Genomic DNA, 10560 nt, shown 5'->3' on the forward strand with positions numbered 1-10560 from the left:
TGGTTTCCCTTTTCTTTGTTGAAGAGGGTCTGTGCAGTCTTTCTGCCTAGTCTGCTATCTTCAGTTTGTAGTAATTTTTTAAATAAACTATAGGAAATGAATATATCTGCCTTCAAATCATGACTTGTTATTTTTGCAGTCATTGATGTTATTTTAGTCAAATTTTTAATAATTAACCTGGTATTAAAAGAGTCAAATTAGAACAACATTTTAGTTGAAAAAAAATGTTCCTGTTCAATGCCATTTGTCATCATGGGGTAAAATGAGACACTAAAGAGTGTCTCTCAAATAATATAACTTCCAGGTTTCAGAAACATATATTAAATGCCTTATCAGGTAATGTCTCTAGATACATAGAGCAAGATTGACTGATTCTGACTGAAAAACTGTCAGTAGAATGAAACATCTGTGTCCCAAGTACTTGTTCTCCTCCCAAGACATACTTGCTATTTTGTGAATATGCAAAATAATGATATATGAGGAATGAGATAAAGATAGGTAACTGGTATCAAATACATAATTTATTTAGTGTTAATCAATCAAGCACTTACTATGTGGCATGGGTTATAAGACAGATCTATGACTAACTCCAAGTTCACTAGTAACTTACAGCCTAATGGAGAAGATAAAACATACACTAACTAGTCATCACCAGTATGATATAGTTAAGTGCTAATATGTACGGTATTGGAAATTAGAGAATTACATAATAACTTCCAGCTTTATCTGAGCCAATAAAATACATACAAACACAATTGAATAGTGGATTCATAGAAGACAAGCAACCTGCCCTTGGACTGAAGGGATTACTTAAGGGATGACTATTATTTAATTATTATTTAATTGATAGTTATTTAATTTGAGGAAGTAGTTCAAATAATAGCACAAGACATGAAAAACATAAGTTGTTTTCTTAACAGTAAAGGTTGACTAAACCAGCCAAAACCAAACTCATGCCATCAAGGTGATTCTGAGTCATAGCAAGGCCCTTTGGGTTTCCAAAGAGGTAAATCTTTACGGAAGTAGATTGCCCCAACTTCCTTCCATGAAGCAACCAGTGGATTTGAACTGCCACCCTTCTGGTTAGCAGTCAAATGCCTTAGGCACTGCACCACCAGAGCTCAAAGGTTGACTACAAAAAGTAAAAATTCCTGATAGGCTGACTACCTTTGAGACTGACAGTATTATCTTTGCGGAAACAGAATGGTTTAACACTTTTCCTATGGTAACAGATCTGTTGTGTGGTGAGGCCAGGACTAAAAGTCTGGCCTGTCTGGCCCAGTCTCTACTGTCATGCACTTGAAAAGTTGGGGTGTCGAGGAAAAATGAGATTGGATAGGTTTCAAACACTTATCAAAAACTTCTTTCAACTTTTAGTTAAGCATACTTCCAAGTGAAGAATATATTTGCATATATACATACCTAACCTTTGAAAAGTAATTATTTCTTCAACCAGTTAATCTGTCCATACCCAGTAAGCTTCTATACAGTCATGCATCATTTAATGTCCATTAGGGCAATGTCTGACCACATATACATCTGCCTTCCTATAAGATGTCTTTTGTTTTTTAAATTTCCCGTAAACCAAAAAACAAACCAAACCCACTGCCAAAGTGTTGATTTTGACTCATAGCTACCCCCACTGGGTTTCCGAGGCAGTAAATCTTTATGAAAGTAGATTGCCCAGTCTTCTTTCTGAGGAGTGGCTGGTGGGTTTAAATTGCCAACCTTCTGGTCAGCAGTCAAATTCCTTAGGCACTGCACTACCAGAGCTCCTTAAAATTTCCCCTAATACTTAAAAAAAAAAACCCAAAAAACCCTCAGAAGGAATGAGCAGCAGGGCTGCAGCAGGGCTCAGTGTGTATCGCAATTCCCACAGCTTCCTTTTACTTTGCCTCCTCCTTCCATTCTCCTAGCTTCATTCACCCACCCAACAGCAATGCAGACTTTCATTTTCAGGCTCAGGGCAGCGCCTGCCGTGGATCCTCTGTTGCCGCCAAGGGCACTAGCTTCACTAGGCAGGCCTGGGATGTTTGTAGGCTCCCAGCTTCTGGTCCTGACAGTGGCAGCTGCACATGATTAGTCCCCATGGACACCTCTTCTCGCCCCTGCCCTGCCCTGTGCTCAGAAGTGCATGAAGTCCTGATAGAGCTGCCAGTGCAGCCCCAGTCTGGCTCAGCTGCACGCTCAATAAGGTCAGCCTCCTGTATCCAGTGGATATAGCACTGGGACTTTGTCCACCAGGCTTCCATAAGGTTTTAATATATTAGGCTTTATGGGGATTTAACTATGGATTGTATGAGAACTGCCTGTGTATAATAATGTGGTGTTCATCACATAATGTTCTATTTCATAGAACATATTTAGGAGCTCTGGTGGTTCAGTGGCTAAGGTATTTGGCTGCTAACCAAAGGGCCGGCAATTTGAAACAACCACCTGTTCTATCGGAGAAAGATAAGGCAGTCTGCTTCTGTAAAGATTTACAGCCTTAGAAACTCCTGGGACAATTCTACCTTGTCTTATAGGGTCGCCAGGAATCTGAATTAACTGGATGACAGTAGGTTTGGTTTTTTATTTTATCATGATGTTAAGCAATGCACACTTGTATTTCTTTGACATATGAATGTAGATTGCTGAAGCACCTGTTAACATCTACAGTGATTTGTCTCAATGTTATGAGAATGAATTTAATAGTGTGATAGGCTTTGCTCTTGTCACAAGAAAAATATGGAGTTCTTTAAAAACATGATATTACAGGTTAGCTGTATTAAATACTTCATAAGTCATACTTATGAAAAGATACTTATGCAAAAAGATGTTAAGTAGGCTTTGGGGTATTGCTTTTTTAAGAAATTAAGAAATGTCAATCAGAGATGCTTAAGTAAATGGTCAAGTGACGAATTGGAATCATTTTTGCTGCATTTAAAATCTAGTACATGATTAAAAGCCTATAAAATTCTGAATTATTATTTATAAATTAATATGACATTCTTCAGAACAGGATAGCAAGTATCATTAAGCCTATTAATGAGTACAGAGGTCTTAACAGGTGACAGGGTGTACTATCAATCTCAGGTTGAAAATAAGTTGAAGAAAACATATTTTGATAACAGCTTTTTTTTACAGTAAATTTTAAGTATGGCTTTCTGAATTTTGTTCCACTCATTGTAAACAAAATGACTATTAATTTAACAGCTATTCAAGTTTCATGAACATACTTGTAGGATTTAAAGAAAACACAGTTGGGATATTATAAGATACTATATATATACTCCATATATATATATGGAGTTTTATGTGTGATATGAATTGGAACATGTGAATAATAAAGGATTGGAATGATTTCAACTCATAACAACTCCCTTTGGGTTTCCAAGGCAGTAAATCTTTATGGAAGTAGATTTCCCAGTCTTCCTTCCACAGAGTAGCTGGTGGGTTTGAACCGCCAGCCTTCTGGTTAGCAATCAAATGCCTTAGGCACTATGGCACCCCAATGAAAAACACAACCACTGCCTGGAGTCAGGTCTGACTCATAGCAACACCTCTTTGGGTTTCTGAAGCAGTATCACTACAGAAGTAGATTGCCCAACCTTCCTTCTGAGGAGTGGCTGGTGGGTTTGAACCATCAGCCTTCTGGATAACAGTCAAATGCCTTAGGCACTACACCACCAGAGCTCCTACTATGCCACCAGAGCATCTCTATTAGGTGTTAGAAGTTCCATTAATTGTTTGGGAGCACTAGTGTTAATTTGTAAATGAAAATCAACCTACCACCAATTTTCTCTACGTATTTCTGGGCAATAGCAAATCACTCTGCAAAATGAGGCCTGATAGTTAAAAGGTTTGTTTAAAATCAATGTGTTTTGTACTCAAAGTAAGGAAATACAATTACTATATTTATAGTAAGGTAATTGATACTCACCATCAAGACTTGCTAATTTCAGAATAATCTAAACAGCCAGTGTTGTGTCTTGATTTCGGAATGAGGACACTTGTTCACTAATAAAGTCATGGTTTCTAACTAGCACAGGAAAAAAAAAATTCATTGCCCTTGAATCTGACCCAAAGTGACCCCTCCTTGGGTTTCCCAGGTGGTATTACTACTGCAATAGATTGCCCAACCTTCGTTCTGGGGAGTGGCTGGTAGATTTGAACCACCAGCCTTCTGGTTAGCAGTCAAATGCCTTAGATACTATGCCACCAGTACAGCCTTGGGGAATGGACTTCACAATTCAAGTAATTTCATTTCTTCATCTATAGAGTGAAGCAATTCCTAGATTTTTATCTAGTGTATTTATTCCTCTAAAATTCTTTGACATTGTTGACATTGGCTGATATCAAGTTACTACACATTTTCAAGAGAACTATAAAATACAGTTGTTTGTATTTCAAAAGTAAAATGGGCTCATCCATTTCTTTTGTGTTAATAAAAATTGATACTTTTCTGAGTTTTAATGTTAACTGATATTGTGAACTAGAAATACTTGGAAGACTAAATTAGGGGAAAATAAGACAGCCATAGCTATTTAAAATACTCAGTTTCACATGCTAAGATATAAGCCTTTATATTACCAAGTAATTTTAAAGGAATGCAGATTTAAAATGTACATCATGTTAGAACCACAGCAGTGCTTGAATGACAGGATCGTAGTTATGGTTGAAGGCCTAAATCATATTAATACTGCAAATGATCTTAGTTAACACTGCAATACTGCAATATTAGAAATGGATATCTTGGCAGGAATAATACATTTATCTAGCAAATATATGGTTTGATGTAACTGTGTCAGAGCTGGCAAGGGTGACCAGAAATTTATGCAAAATGTGGAAATCTGTCTTTACTATATTTTATTTTATTTATTATTTAATTTTACTAAGTGCTGACAGTGTGTCTCATAAAGAGCCTGCTGAATTGGTATCTTGGCTCACCCTACTGGTTAAGAGATGTGTATTCAAATGTAAAAATCTGCATCTAAACATAAATTGTTTCCCCATTTCAAAACAGGAGCTCTGGTAGCATAGTGCCTAAAGCACTTGACGGCTAACCAGAAGGCTAGCGGTTCAAACCCACCAGCCACTCCTCGGAAGGAAGGTTGGGCAATCCTACTTCCGTAGTGATACTGCCTCGGAAACCCAAGGAGGGGTCGCTATGAGTCGGGCCGACTCGACGGCAAACAACAACAACAACATTTCAAAACAGTACAAACTAAACCCAAGCAATGAATTGAAATGAACCTACAAAATTTCTGCATGAAGGAATTCTTAGCTTTGCAAATGAAAATAAATAATACTTTCTCTGCATTGCTTTAGATTTCAGAAAAATACAGCATTTGTTTGTTTTAAACATGAAAAGAACTTTTAAGTATACATTTTCCTTTCCCAATGCTGTTTCTTCTATCTACTACAAGAAAGATTTTTTTTTTTTAACAAGAACAAAAACCTCTAAAAGTTTGTCTTAACATTATTTTGGATTGTGTTAGGCATTACATCCTTTTTAAACTTCTAAGACTTCCTTCTCAAAAACCAAATTAAATTATGTTTTACTTAATGAGCTCTGGTGTCCTAGTGCCTGAGGCATTTGACTGTTAATCAGAAGGCTGGTGGTTCAAACGCACCTGCCACTCCTCGGAAGGCAGCTGGGTGATATACTTCCGTAGAGATACCACCTCAGAAACCAAAGGAAGAAGGTTGGGTAATCTACTTCCATAGAGATACTGCCTTGGAAACCCAAGGAGGGATCATTATGAGTCAGAAAACGACTCGATGGCAGTGAATTTAACGAATAAACCAGATGCTGTCAAGTCAACTTGGACTCATGGCAACCTCATGCACACCACTGGGTTTTCAATGGCTGATGTTTTTGGAAGTAGATCACCAGGTCTTTTTCTGATGCCGCTCTGGGACTTGCATCTCCAAACTTTTGGTTGGTAGCTTAGTGCCTTTACCGTTTGCACCACACAGGGATTGAACTTAATGAATTGGCTAATTAAAAAGTCTAAATATGTAACAACCACTAGGAGATCTGGTGGTGTAGTGCCTAAGGCATTTGACTGCTAACCAGAAGGCTGGTGGTTCAAACCCACCAGCCACTTCCTGGAAGGCAGGTTGGGCAATCTACTTCCTTAGTGATATTGCCTCGGAAACCCAAGGAGGGGTCGCTATGAGTTGGATTCGACTCCATGGCAGTGAGTTTGGTTTGGTTTGGTAATAACCACTGCTTTACAAAGTAGTGTTCCTACAATTTTCACAGAGAACAAAAAATATTTGACAGAAAAATCTACCATTTGAATAACTTTATTCATATGGCTTACTACAACACTCAGTAAGCTATCTTTTTTTAAAAAAAATCAAATGGTCTAGAGTTTTGGAGAATTTAGAAGAATTCAGTTAACAGAGATTGAATTAATTTTGGAAGAACTCTGTTCACTGAAATACTCTAATATTAAGTAACATCCAAGAGACCAAAGGGTTTGACTTAAATAATTTATTTACATATAAATTTAAAAGATATTTGATAACAGTAATAGGAAAACTCTGGGAGTATAGCAAACAGGCAGTAATTGTACCACTAGAGGATCCCAAGCACTTGGTTGTACTAGCCAAGCTGGCCTACCTCTTGACCTTAGAAGGCATTTAAAAGAGTGGCTATTATATAATGACTCAAAGGTGGAATTAGTTAAATAATTGCTTGCATCTGTAGTTCTGATTTTAAATGACCTTAGACTGTTTCTTTAAACTCATTTAAGACAAATTTTCATTGGGTCATAGGCTTCCTTTTTGATACAAGATAAATGTCATTTGCTATATGTAGCTCTAATTGGTTGGAGTTAAAAATAGCATTTCCCTACATACTGCAAATTCAATTTTAAAATCCCTCCCCCAGTCAACCTCTTCTTGTGCTAGAAATTCATTCTCTAAAAGATTCTTCTACTTGGTTGTCAAAAAAAAAAAAAAAAAAGCCACCCACATGCCATGGCTGCCTTGTTCTTACTCTGGAATTCTGCCATTACTTAACAGTATGTGCTCAGCCACGTTAAATCTCTTACAATTCCCACCCTCGTGTTGTAGATGAGGGAAAAAATAGCCCAAAGAACTTCCACCATCTGTCATATTGAGAATGTGGAAATTAAAGGAGGGATGTTAAGTTATGGTCAAGTGTGTTTTCTTCCCAAATGGAACTTATGCATAAAAAGAAAGAAAAAAGAACATGACAGCAATAGAGCTAGAACTTCATAGGTTTAACTCAGTTGGATCTGTCAAAAGTAAAATACTATTGCAGGGGATATTCAATTTTTGTGCTGTAAGATAGCTAGTAACCATATGTAGATATTGGACACCTAAAACACAGCTAGTCTGAATTGATATGTGCTGTCAGTGCAAAATACATACCAGATTTTGATCACTTGGAAAAAGGAATGTAAAACTCAATGATAATTTTTGTATTGATTGCTTACTGAAATATGAATAGTTTGGAAATATTAGATTAAATAAAATGTATTATTAAAATTAATTTCACCTGTTATTTTGGCTCCATTTAATGTGGCTACTAGAAATTGCAGATTTCTTGCCTTATATTTTTGTTGAATAGGACACTTCTATAGCAAAAATGGTAAAGATGTTGTGTGAAGATTGCTTAATACTAATACATTTAACTTTCTTGTTTCTTATACTATAGGTGGTCAAAAATATAATTGCAAAGGCATGTACCATCTATAAATCTTCATATTAAATATTAGTATGAATTTACTAGTATTTTGAATAATGTAAACTAACATTAAAAAAACAACAAACAAAACAAACCTCTCTGCTGTTAAGTTGATTCTGAGTCATAGCGACCTCCATTGAGTTTCCATGGCTGTAAATCTTTGCCGATCACCTCATCTTTCTTCCTTGAAGCAGCTGGTGAATTCAAACCACTGACCTCTTGGTTTCACATCCAAATGCTTAGTCACTACACCGTCAGAGCTCCTTAAATTAACATTAGATTTGTTTTTAACAGTCTAAACACTTGAAACTTAATTGGAGTCTCCTCTACTCTTCAGAGTATCTTTAAAGTAGGATTATTCTTTGAACCACAAGAAGGGTAATCATATTGCCCAATTGAAAATAGTGTTTATGCAAAGTTTATCAGTTGATGATAAGAAACTATTTAAACCTCAATGTAAATCTGAAGCAAAACTCAAAATAGCAATAATAATAATAATAATAAAATACCAGGCTTCTTACTGGTCTGATAGAGATTGCTGACACTCTTGAAGTAATGGCCCTGAGTCACCTTTCAGACCTGAAATTGAAATTACCCCCTTGGCTTAACTCTCAGCCAAACAATTGACAAGCCTACAAGCTGAACACCTACACCAGGGAGATGCACTCCTTAGAACAATCAACAGTAGGAGATCAGAAGGGCAGAATTAGCACCGGGAGAAAAGCAGGGAGACAGAAATGCACAGGCAAAGGACACATGGAAAGGCTAATCACAGGGAGGAAGAGGGGGGAGAGCTGTTACACTGCAGAGAATGTAACCATTGTCACAAAGCAAAATGTGTATGATCTGTTGAGTGTAAAACATCTGCTTTGTAAAATTTCACCCAAATCACAGTAAAAAGTTTTTTTTTTCCTTTAAAGAAACTATCTGAACCTCAAAGTGGTAAGTAAACTGTACAATATAATTTATATCAACAAACAAAGTTAAATGGAGAATAGATGTACTTTCCAGAGCAGAAAGAAGAAATAATAAAGTAAAAGAGCCAAATAGAAAATTTCCAAAGGCAGCACTAGAATATAAAGTAAATTATTATAAAGAAATGTGGAAAGACCTGGAGTTAGAAAAACAAAAGCAAAAAAGCTCAGCATCTCTCAAGCTGAAGAACTGAAGTAAAAATCAAGCTTTGAGTTGCAATATTGAAAAATTCTGTGGGAAAAATATTAAATGACTCAGCAATCATCAAAAGAGCATGGAAAGAATATACAGAGTCAATATACCAAAAAGAATTGGTCAACATTCAACCATTTCAGGAGGTAGCATATAATAAACAACCAGTGTTATTGAAGAAGAAGTCTAAGCTCCACTGAAGGCACTGAAGAAGAAAGAAAAAGACTCTGGGAATTGACAGAATACCAATTAAATGCTTAAACAAACATGCAACACAGAAGGTGCTTACTTGTCTATTCCGGGAAATTTGGAAAATAGCTATCTGGCAACTAACTGGAAGAGATATGTATTTGTGCCAATTCCCAAGAAAGGTGATCCAAAAGAATGTGCAAATTATCCAACAATATAACTAATATCACATGGAAGTGAAATTTTGCTGAAGATGTGTCAAAAACAGTTCCAGCACTACATTGATAGGGAACTGTTTGAAATTCCAGATGGATTGAGAAGAGGACATGGAATGAGGGATATCATTGCTGATGTCAGATGGATCTTGAATGAAAACAGAGAATACCAGAAAGATGTTTACCTAGGTTTTATTGACTATGCAAGGACATTCAACTATATGTATCATAACAAATTATGGATAGCATTGCAAAGAATGGGAATTCCAGAACACTAAATTGTGCTCATGTGGAACCTATACAAAGATCAAGAGGTAGTCATTAGAACAGAACAAGAGAATACTGCTTGGTTTAAAATCAGGAAAGTTGTGTGTCATGGTTGCATCCTTTCACCATACTTATTCTATCTGTATGCTGAGGAAATAATTTGAGAACCTGGACAATATAAAGAAGAACATCACATCAGGATTGGAGAAAGACTCATTAACAATCTGCAATATGCAGATGACACAATCTTCCTTTCTGACAGCAAGGTGGACTTGAAGCACTTACTAATGAAGATCAAAAACTACGGTCTTCAGTATGGACTACACCTCAACATAAACAAAAAGGAAAAATCCTCACAACTAGACTGGTAAGCATCATCATGATAAAGAGAAAAGACTGAAGTTGTCAAGAATTTCATTTTGCTTGGATCCACAATCAATGCCTATTGAAGCTGCAGTCAAGAAATCAAAAGATGGATGTAGTGCATTGGACATATATGCTGCAAAACATCTCTTTAAACTGGAAAAGAGACCTTGGATAAGCAAAGCACTATCAGAGAAGAGGAGCAAAGAAGGAGGCCTCACATTCTCAGATCTCAAAACCTACTATACAGCCACAGTTGTCAAAACAGACTGGTATTCATACGACTACAGATACATAGACCAGTGGAATAGAATTGAGAACCCAGAAACAGATACCTCGACCTATGGCCAACTGATATTTGACAAAGGGCTAAAAACGATTAAATGGGTGAGAGATAGTCTCTTCAACAAACGATGCTGGCAAAACTGGTTATCCATTTGCAGAAAAATGAAACAAGATCCATACCTCACAGTATACACAAAAACTAACTCCAGATAGATCAAAGACTTAAAAGTGAAATCTAAAAATATAAAGTTTCTGAAGGAAAAAATAGGGGCAAATTTAAGGACCCTGTTCAGGTGGCGTAGTGCCTAAGGCATTTGACTGCTAACCAGAAGGCTGACGGTTCAAACCTAACAGCCATTCTGTGGAAGG

General features: G+C 36.6%; 1 protein-coding gene across 1 annotated transcript in view; it reads left to right on the top strand.

The window, feature by feature from the left end:
- PCDH11X (protocadherin 11 X-linked) overlaps nt 1-10560 on the top strand; it is a 900527-nt gene that overhangs the window by 361232 nt on the left and 528735 nt on the right. The window lies entirely within an intron of this gene.

This window comes from Orycteropus afer, unplaced genomic scaffold (assembly GCF_000298275.1).
Source record: "Orycteropus afer afer isolate SDZICR_OR568_19922 unplaced genomic scaffold, OryAfe1.0 scaffold00452, whole genome shotgun sequence".
NCBI classification, from domain to species: Eukaryota; Metazoa; Chordata; class Mammalia; order Tubulidentata; family Orycteropodidae; genus Orycteropus; species Orycteropus afer.